Genomic DNA, 10,715 nt, shown 5'->3' with positions numbered 1-10,715 from the left:
CATCATTTTTGATACTGGAAAAAAAGAAGAATCCCATTGATATGACTGCTCGTCCCGAGCTACGAGTGGTTCTGACAATTGCATTGTCTTTTCGACTGTTCGCCTTGTGGCGTTCTCTGGTCGAACACTGGTGGTGAGACAAGGACATAAAGAAGGGTGTTTCTGGTGTAGGCCAATCAGTTTCAAAGACAATGCATACATTACACTGTGTAACATTTTTTTCTTGTTCCTGGATAGCAAGTGTTATTTCATAATTGCTTATGCCTCAAAATTACAGAAAACTGCTATTATTTCCTGCAAACTTTGCTTTTGTGACCAGGACAGTGATATTTTGAAATGTACCTAGTTTCCGGAACATTCCAGAGACAGTTAGTACTGAGTAAACTTGGAGTAACTTCTCGAACATTGTAGAACCTTCCAGTAATTTAAATAGTAGTATAAATACAGGGGCCTAAAGCCCACCTGTTCAGTTTAGTTCCAGCTGCCTAAGTGGATACATATCTGCATTTTTCTGAGATGGCATCAAGAGGCTGCAAGCATCCGGCAGAGGCATTTTGCTATGTCTGCAGCCAATTTATCAAGACAAGAACGAAAAAGTGCCCTGTGGAAGCATCTGCTAAGATGTGTGAAGCCTACAAGGCATATTTCAGCATGCCTGTTGGGGATCAAGACAAACCCTGGGCACCTCATTTCACCTGCGAGCAACGCAAAAAACTCTGGAAGGTAAGATGGACAATCGTTGATCGGAATTTTACGTGAACATAAATTGTTAAAAGTTTTAAAATTGTAAAAGTTTTACATTTTAAAATGTTTTACACTTTTCAATGTTATTGAAAAAAATATATCATGTGAATGATGTTGCGAGAATCTATTACACATTAGTCATGGGTGAAATAAATGTATTTTTGTAGGATGGTATAGAGTGGAAAAGAGAGCCATGAAGTTCGCTACCCCAAGAATTTGGCAGGAACCCATTGACCACTCAACCAACTGCTACTTCTGCATGATGGACCCTTCCAAACGTCGGACTGGCAAGAATGCACCTGCTATCACGTATCCGGACCTTCCTTCATCCCATGCCCCAGTGCCACACTGCCATGAGCTCCCCGTATCCACTCCTCCGGAGAGAGAGCAGCCGTCTTTAGAAGAGATCAGCATGTCAGAGAGCGAGGAAGACATTGCAGATCCAGATGGCAATTTCAGAGGTGGAGCAGAGGAGAGAAACCCTATACTACCCCAACCAAAAAGACCTCAACTACTTGATCAGAGATCTTGGTCTCACCAAGTACAATGCCGAGCTTTTGACATCTAGGCTCAAGCAGTGGAACTTGTTGGATGAAAGTGTGCAAGTCGCCATTCAGAGGAAGCGTCACCAACCTTTTTGCAGCTTCTTCACCCGTCAAGATGGGCTCTGCTTCTGCCACAATGTGACCAGTCTGTTCGAAGCAATCGGAATCGCCGAAAAACAGAATGAGTGGCGCCTCTTCATTGACAGCTCATCCAGGAGCCTCAAAGCCGTGCTGCAACATCATGGAAACAAGTACCCGTCTCTTCCCCTGGCTCACTCTGTGCACCTCAAAGAGGATTACAACAGCAACAAGATCTTGCTGGACGCCTTGAAGTATGATGAGTACAGCTGGGAGGTCATCGAAAACTTCTAAATGGTGGCATTGCTGATGGGTCTGCGTGGCGGTTTTACCAAGTTTCCCTGCCATCTTTGCCTTATGTTGTTTTTTCTGACGTTACGTGAACGAAAATACACAAATTCGCCCGTCTTCTCATTGAAAATAGGTAAATTTCAAAATATCACTGTCCTGATCACAAAAGCGAAGTTTTTGGGGATTAAAAGCCATTTCGATACTTTTTAGGCATAAAAAATTACGAAATAACACTTACTACCCAGGAACAAAAATTGTGTTACATAGCGTTATCAGAGCATGCTTGTTTGCACGTTTCGCCACATGTACGCGTGGTTAATGCACACTTGACACCTTGCCAAAGGTGTTTGAACAACTTAAAACTTTCTCTTTGGTTCTTTCGGTAAAGTCACGTAGAAAGAAAATAAATGAAATAATAGAATACGCCGTTTCGATTGCAACACAAGTAATCGTCATCATGTTAGAACTAAATTTGAGAGAGAGACAAAACACAGACACGGAGACACACAGACAGATACACAAGCAGAGAGAGATAACACAGAGATACACAACATAGACACACAGAGACCCAATGCCTCTGTGTCGAGGCCTTGAATAGAGAGAGGGGGGGGGGATCAGAGAGGGTCAGAGAAATCTATTATTTATAAATTAAATAATAGCTTTCCACACAGAACCAAAGAGTAATTCCTGCAGTCACGAAAGCTTCGAATCAAATCTTGACACTTGTTATATGGCCGGAAAGGGTAAAACCTATTCTCAAACAGCCAGCAGGACTGACACGGCGTGCGGGAGGGCTGCATCCAGCAGTGAAAATTAATGTTGGAAACGGCAGTCACATTTGCAAATGTGATTTGTAACTTTGATCATTACCTGGTTATCGATAGTTTAATCTTAATGAGCCGTTTTATTAAGGGACTACTGCTGCGTGGCGTTATCTCAGGTGTGGTCTGGGATTGTGTTGCTGTTATTGTTTTGCTGCCTTGCCCAAGCTTGATAAATCGGACTTATATACAGGGACTCTTCTTCTTACGAACATTAGACTTACGAACTTTCAGAGATATGAACAAACCTGTCCGGATGTCCAGTTGCCTGTTCGGATCGAGAGTCCGTAAGTTGAATCGCCGCGTAATAGATGGCGGTGGTGGCATCTACATCTGCAGAACATGAACAAACAGTGGCATCTACATCTACAGGAGATTAAGTGTACATGCCGTACATCGCGTTTGGAATCGACAGGAGTAAAGTTGGACTTCCGAACAAATCGACTTACGAACAAACCTCTGGAACCTAACTCGTTCGTAAGTAGAGGAGTGCCTGTAATGTAAGTGATATATTTATATTTAGTGACTTGCTTTCCGTTTTCTCTATTTTGCATTCCTATCGTGTCTTTATATTGTTTGCTGTTGTAACTCGCTGACTCGCCCACACTGGACGTCTGTGAAAAAATGTCTTCATATCTAAATTAAGATTCTGATTCTGAGTGGATTAACGATAGGCTGAAATTATAATTAATTGTCATAGCTCAAAGTGCCCGTCGGTCACGGTGAAGCAGTGGGCCTCGTCCGTGAGTGCGTCCACCGAGGAGACGGAACGGTGGATCGTTACTTTGCAGGATCGTGAGAGGTGGTGGCTGCCGTGGCGGCTTGGCCAGAGTTTCATCCAGCAAGTAGATTGTGCGTGGCAGATGATGATGATGACGACGTTGATGATGGTTATTGTTTGCTCACATTATTTATGGAAGCCCACGAATAAAAGTGTCCCAGTAATTTGACCACGCACTGCCAATACACTGCATTCGGGTGACACTGAGTGTCAAAGAATGACGTTAATAGCAACAGAACACTTTGTTAATGAGGAGATGACGATGACTTAAGCGTGCATCGTGCCAGTAGACGGCACATGCCTTTCAATAACTCACACAACGACGAAGGCGGCGGCAGCACTTCATGGCTCGCAGGCAACCAGTCACCTCATAATTCGCATTTTTTTACCATTCAAGTTTTAATTATAGGTTTTTTTTAAAGGAAACTCAATGGGAGACATTTTAAAAAATGCTTTCTCATAATTACTGCAGGGAGGGCCTTCTTCCCCTGTCGCTTCGTTATTAGGATCGCAGTGATGCAAACTTGCTGCGGGTTTATCAACAACATCCAAGCAAATTCCTGGCATTGTTTAACTTTCGGGGTTCCACATTTTCGCTCCGTCGTGTTCATAAGGAGAAGAAAAGACCACCAGCACACACACAAAGGACTTGCGTTCCCCCACCCCCCACCCCCCGTACAAAGAAAACCGACACATATTGAGTGCGAGTCTAATATTGATCAGACAACACAGGGCCAGGGTGATTTATTGAACAAAAACACAAAGGCATGGCCGTGAACACGGCGAGTTTTTTTTCTTCTTTTAGGATGCCACGCGGCACAACATTATTCGCCTCACGCCGCGTTTATCGGAAGCGAATATTTGATTTGCGTCGCGTGATTTTTGTATATTTTCGGCGCCGCGGTTGGCGAGGGGGTTCTTCCGTGTATCGATCCGATCAGTTTATGATTTGCAAGCGGTGAAAGAAGTGCGGCTCGCGAACGGTTGCATTCCGGTTTTACATGCATTTTGGAGGGATTACAGTCATTATGGTGAAACGAATTCATTCGCAGCGTTCATTATTTTTATTAGCAGTATTTGGTCTCGCCGATGCGCACAACTGGGGCGGATATCGAGCCACTGGGCGTCGAAACTAAACGGCTGCACAAATCCCATCTCTCTATAACCAGCGGGCCACAGTGCGCGTCCGTCATCTGTTCTATCCTGGCATCTGTTTTTTTTTTTTCACAGACCCTACGACCTCTCACTGCCTGCATTTTTTTAAAACACCTTTTCAACAATTGGATCCCCGTTTGTGGGGATACGCTATCGGCACCGCGCTACGAGATGAATTACCCCGTTCGGAATTATCATGGGAGCAGTGCGAGAGAATGACCCGCAGGAAGTGGATGTGACGGAGCTAGCCCAGAGATCCCTGCCACTGGCTGCGCATCTACACAATGGGGGGGGGGGGGGGGGGGGAGTAGCACTTCACCGTCCGCCGTGCAAAAGAAAAATGTCCGTTGCATGTTAGTCAAACCGATCTTAATTCTCAATTCTCAGAGCTGAAATGTCTCCATGTTACTGAAGCGCAGAACCAAATTTAAAGCTTTCGTGACTGCAGGGATTCATCTTCTTGGTTCTTTCGGTAAAGTCACGTAGAAGGGAAATAATTAAATAATAAAAATAAAACACCTGAGGACGGCTGCTTGCGTTGTAGCCGAAACGTCGTGATAATTATTTTATTATGTTTTATTTTTATTATTTTATTATTTCCCTTCTACGTGACTTTACCGAAAGAACCAAGAAGATGAAATTTAACAAGTTTAACACGTACACTTTCGCGACCAATATTATTCACAATAAAGGTTTTTGGGTTAGATCGCGTAAGTAGTGCAGCCTGGAAACGTCTTATTAAGTAAGACATCTTACAATTATAATTATTTATAGAGGAAACACATACTAATTAACTAATTACTAACGTATATAATTACAATAGCACCCCCCCTCTCCTCCGCCTCTGTTCTCTGCACCTGATGGGTTTAGGTGATGACGTCATGCTGCTGCTCTATTTAAGACCGGAAGCACGTGGGTTGCTTCACTATTCTGGCAAATCGCCCGATGATGCTGGTTGTAATTACCAGCAAAACGTCGCACTACTTAAAGTTAAAATGTTGTGGATTTACTGTCCAACACACTGGTGGGCTGAAGTAGTAACTAATTGGCGCGTTATTTACGTGACAAACCTGAATGGCTGTGTCGGGTGGTGGAGGGTTACGACACATTTATACTTACTCAATCTAACTCAAAAACCTTTATTATGAAAAAATTAACAAGCTGTAGTATTTTTGTGCAGTTGTTGGTGACTGCGCTGAGGAAATCAAGTCACTCCACTTAGTCTATAATTATTTTTTATTACTTTACTTGTTTATCGAGGAATTCCTCACTGAATCTCACCTCTTTTTCAAGAGGGTCCTGCCAAGCTGTCGCAGTAGAGTGGCGACGTTGCTGCTGCTGCTATGTGTGATCCCAACTGAATCATTCGCTGGTTAATTTTCGGCTATGAGATGTTTGGCCAAAACTAGTTACGTTGTATGTTTTTTTTTTAGCTCTGGAAGAAAACTGAAGGACCCAGAGAAAGCCCATACAGAACAGGGAGAGAACATACAATCGTCACACATCAATAATTTACAATTCATTTTTTTAAACAAAATATTGGTTGCGAAAGCCTGAATCCAAACAGAAAGGCGACTGAGTCAGGAATCGATCGCAGGCCCTGTTTGCTGTGAGGCACAATTGTTACCACTACGCCATCCTGCCACCGAATGCTTTCTGCATTTTCAACCAGTTCCCTATTCCCTATGTAACCACGCTTGTGTAACGTAGACTTGTTCTGTATAACGTCTGTACCATCGCAAGAAGCCAATGAAATGGAGCCTAGCACCTCATATGATCTAATCTACCTAATTCCAGGTGGCTGAAACCTCGATTCGAACCCACGTTTTTTTTTGCAGTTTTGGCTCAGCGCTCTGAGTGAGCCACCCAGCCAGGCTACTTGCTGCCTGAGCCATTCTCAAAGTGGTCGCTGCGAGAGCACACGGTGAGCCGAAAGTCCTTGCACAATCACGAACCGCGGCTCGGGCTTGATGTGTCTTCCTGGACAGCAGCGTGCTGAGTGGAACAGACGGTGTTCTGTACGGGGACCATTTGCGCCTCGCGAGCAAAGGCTGTCGACCTGCTGCTTGATATTCTCTCAAGGTTTTAGCTTTTTTAGCTGGCTCGAGGCCTTCAGTTTATTTTCGGCCTTTTGTGCTGGAGGTATCCAGCAGCATGGGTTGTATAGCCATTTGACGTGGAACGAGGATCTTTTGGGATAGGCGAGTTTAGTGGAGAGGTATTGGATAGATTCGGCCCCCCGCCGTACGAAATTTGTAATGTTCACCACTCGCTCAGGGTTGTGAAGGGGAGTGAACCACCACCTCGATGTTAATTTGAACAGGAAATCACTTTGCGATTGCTTTTTATATGTTCCTCATTTATTTATCCCGATTGTGAAATCGGCGTTGTGATATCGAGATGTTAAATACCTCGCCTGATATACAGGAGGTAGTGGGTTCGATCCCGACCCTGATACCTGTATATGTAAAGTGTGCTTGTTCTCGCCGTGGTCGCATAGATTTGTCGCCAGGTCTTCCGGTTTTCCCTCCACATTTAGAAACGACATGCGTTTAGAGTATGTGGCTGCTATACGTTTCTACGTGAAAAGCCACTTCGTTGAGCTATCTTGTTTGACCAGGTCGCTTCTGAAAAAGAGCTACATATCTAAGTGGGGCGTTAGCCGGTAAAATACAAATTGTTTAGTTTAGACAGCATGTCATGAGATACAGTGTCCATGCGGAAACTTCGACACAGCAGTGCATCACTCCATGTTAGCGATAGGCCCACAGAAGCAGACACCACAGAGCTACATTAGAGATCCCTTCACGTGACCTCTGGTGCACACAGTCGGGGCAAGCACTTTCCCACTCGACCTGCCACTGAGAGCATATTGTTCACCGCGTGACAGTCAAACCAATATTTAAGTTGTCAGAGATGGAATTTAACCAAACATTAAGTGCAGCACCAAATTTAGCGTGACAGGGGTTTGTGTGTCTGTGTCTTTTCACTCATCCGGTGAGCGAGCTGAGGCAATCGACTCACTAGAATTGGGAACGAAGCCAGATTAATCACGGGTGGCTGCTGAAACCCGGATTCAAACCCCAGGCTCTCAGCGGTGTCAGCTCAGCGCTCTGACCTCCGAGGCACGCGGTCACCTCTGAATCCACTAAACCTTTAAGAGAAGGCGTAGTGTGAGGCAGTGTTCTCAACGCTCCGTGCACCAGGAGACAGGAATGCGAAGGATCGCGGTGATAACTGTGGCAGTGTTCCCTTGGCCAAATGTTTTATTTATTTGCTATCACTGCACACTACCACTTTTTTAGATTCTTTTTTTTTTATATGGGCATCGTGTAAACACCACGTTGTACGTAAATGGCAATCGATGCGAGCCATGTGGTTGCCGTGATAAACACATTGTTGAATTTTTTAAAAAAAATACAAGTTAAACTTGGAAAATGCATGCAGTGATCATGGGGGGGGGGGGCTGCTTTTGATTTCAATTCGAGACCACAAATTTACCGTCCCTCCCAGGGCGATTTTTGGACATTTTATGTTTTTAGAACTTTCGCCTGACAGAGGTACATTGACATATAATTGGGGTCAACAGGTCATGTGCCCAAAATAAAATGTGCACAAATAGCTTGCAGATAAGCTATTCAACGGGAGAATTGAACTGATTCATCCTTTGTATAGCTCCTGGAGGATGCTGCTGCCACGGTGGTGGTGTAGCGGTTAGGAGCCGTCCATAAATTACGTCACGCGATTTTGGACGATTTTTGACCCCCCCCGCCCCCCATCGTCACACGGCGTTACAAAAAGTCAGACCCCCCCCTCTCAAATATGACGTCACAAAGCTCTGCCCCCCCCTCCCCCAAAAAATAAAACATGCTTCAAATCGCTTTAAACTATTGTCATTGTAGTGCATATTTAATGTGCCACTGCACAATGATGTTGTAGGAGAAAACATTTATTAAAAAGTATATTTAATTAAGTAGAACGTGTTGTCTATATTTATTTAAAGTTGCGCATTTTGATGTGACGTCACATTTCTCAACCCCCCCCCCCCCTCTCGTCACACAACGTCACAAATGTCTGACCCACCCCCCCCCCCCCGAGGTGCGTGACGTCATTTATGGACGGCCCCTTAGCACTGCACTCGACTTGCACTCCAGAGGTCGCCGACTAGATTCGATCTCCCAGAGCGGCAGTTGAAATGACGGCGCACCTTTCTCAAATGCCACCACCGCCTCTGTCCACGCATCGGTATCAACAGGCGCCACCACAGACTCCCGATCGGCAGGTCGTGTGTGGGGTTCTTCCACAATCTGGCCAAAACAGTTGGCCGCCATGGAAGAGTAGGCCAAAAATACAACCCTAGAGCTCCCTCGAGTGGAGTCCCCTTCTGCCAGCAGTGGCTTGAGCAAGGAATTGCAGGGATGCACATTTTCATTTTTACAAAGTCTCTTCTCCTATGATGCGGTAGGCGTTGCGTTCCTAAAGAACGCTGCGGTACGTAAAAATCGCGTTATGATAAATGCAGTCCGAACAAAGACTGAGGCGTGTGGGTAGCATCGAGAAGCATCCAGCAGCATCCCACCTGGTGTGATGATGCTACGCCGAGGCAGCCGTATGACCGCTCAGTCCGACTCGTGCGACGTAGTTCCGTTCGCTCAATCGCGTGATATCCAATTCGCATCCGCATCATGAAAAAATGTGTTCCCTAATGCATTAATCGCGTTATATCCAATTTGCGTTCTGAAAATTGTACGCATTATAGGAGAATAGACGGTACTTCCAAAACGTTATGAGCTAATATGCCCAAGTAGCTTTAATAAGCGGCCTCTAGCTTTTCCGAAGACTCAGACTTTGCGTGTGTTTTCTCGTCTTAAACGTGTTTTTGTTTCCCCCTTCATTCACACTGTCTCCTCTAATTGTGGCATCGGCGTCATGCCACGAGACGAGGTGTCCACTTGGAACCCTTGTCCCAGCACGTGTCTGACGGCGAGCGAAACCAAACCTGCAGTGGCCGAGTGGGGCCACGGAGGCTGCTATTCATAACGCCACGTGCCAATTTTTGCTAATGTGCTTGAATGCGATTCAACCCCCACCGTTCCGTAAGCGCTCGCTTATTCATTTCCTACGCGCTTAGCGGTGAGGATTAAGCAGCTCCCGGACCCATTGCGCGCACATTATCCGGGATTATAACGTACGACGTCTCAATGTCCTGCAAAAATTAATCGGGCCCGGCTTGCCCAGGATGAACGGCCCCAGATACAGCCCCCGCGCCGAGCGAGCCCCACGTAGATACTATATAGGTCAATGCATTACTCGTCAATGGGCTCGTCTGGAGAGGGCCTGGCGGAGGCTGGCACGCGGCTCATTCCGCTTCACGTTGCGGAATGGAAATTGAGCGTCGGGCTGCCAAACCCGTGACTGCAAGCGGCAAATCCCAATTTGGCTCTAAATCTACCAACTTTTCTTTTCATTCCACAAAAGACAAAGACACCCTCCCCCCCCCCCCAGACTTAACAGACTGTTGGGGCAAGTGCCGTTAGCGAGTATTAACTTTCGTCTCCCCAGCTGCGATGCTTACACACCGCATCAGGTACACATTTGAGGCTGAGTCGACCTAGGGGAGGCCCAAGACCGATTCAGATAGTCGTCACCGGCGTTGGTTGTGAGCAGGAATCGAACTCGGTTCGTAGCGCGGCGCGCAAGCCGCTACACTACCGCTCCCCCAGCACACGCGCGCGTCACGTGCCATGAAAGCGCATTTGCGGACGTACAAGATCAATGCGACCCCGTATCCCGGTGCTCGAGCCTTTCACTGCGCCCTTCGTTATCGCTTTGCCGAGGAGCGCCACTCATCAGTCGCGCGAGGACCGCTCTTCTTGCTGGGAGGAAAGTGAGAAAATGCGTTTCGACTGCCGCTTTCAGCGAATAGCCCTTCCTCCCCTTACCCCGCGGCCCTCTCCCAAGCTGTGATGAATTAAGAGAAGCATCTGCCCTGACAAGTCTATTCATTCCGTGGGTCACCCCTCTCCGACGCCGAACGCGTCTGAACGCCGCGGAGCTTCGCGCGGCCATTGCGGCGACGCGGGCTCGCCCCGTGATATCACGCGTGGACTGTGGCACACCGACGGTGGCGAACCTTCCCAGGGTGATCGCTACAAATGAACCGCGGTAATTCGCTGATTTCGTCGAGGAGCATAAACCATCATCGTGCGAACTCCGGTCATCCTGGAAGCGGCGGCGGCTTTTGGTTAAACCGTCGAACAAAGACGGTCACCGTGTCGCTCGCTTTCAGATGCGCTTTCT

The 10,715-nt window shown here is 46.5% G+C and overlaps 1 long non-coding RNA gene across 1 annotated transcript; it reads left to right on the top strand.

The window, feature by feature from the left end:
* Positions 1-498: 498 nt before the first annotated feature.
* On the top strand, positions 499-3,138 carry LOC133341175 (uncharacterized). The gene is made up of 2 exons (XR_009755023.1): positions 499-723; positions 912-3,138. It is a non-coding gene; the product is annotated as an uncharacterized LOC133341175 (long non-coding RNA).
* Positions 3,139-10,715: the final 7,577 nt, after the last annotated feature.

This window comes from Lethenteron reissneri, chromosome 11 (assembly GCF_015708825.2).
Source record: "Lethenteron reissneri isolate LAM-NWPU_2019-01 chromosome 11, ASM1570882v1, whole genome shotgun sequence".
Lineage (NCBI taxonomy): Eukaryota > Metazoa > Chordata > Hyperoartia > Petromyzontiformes > Petromyzontidae > Lethenteron > Lethenteron reissneri.
The sequence above is the reverse complement of the archived record's forward strand: the minus strand, read 5'-3'. Positions and strand labels throughout refer to the sequence as shown.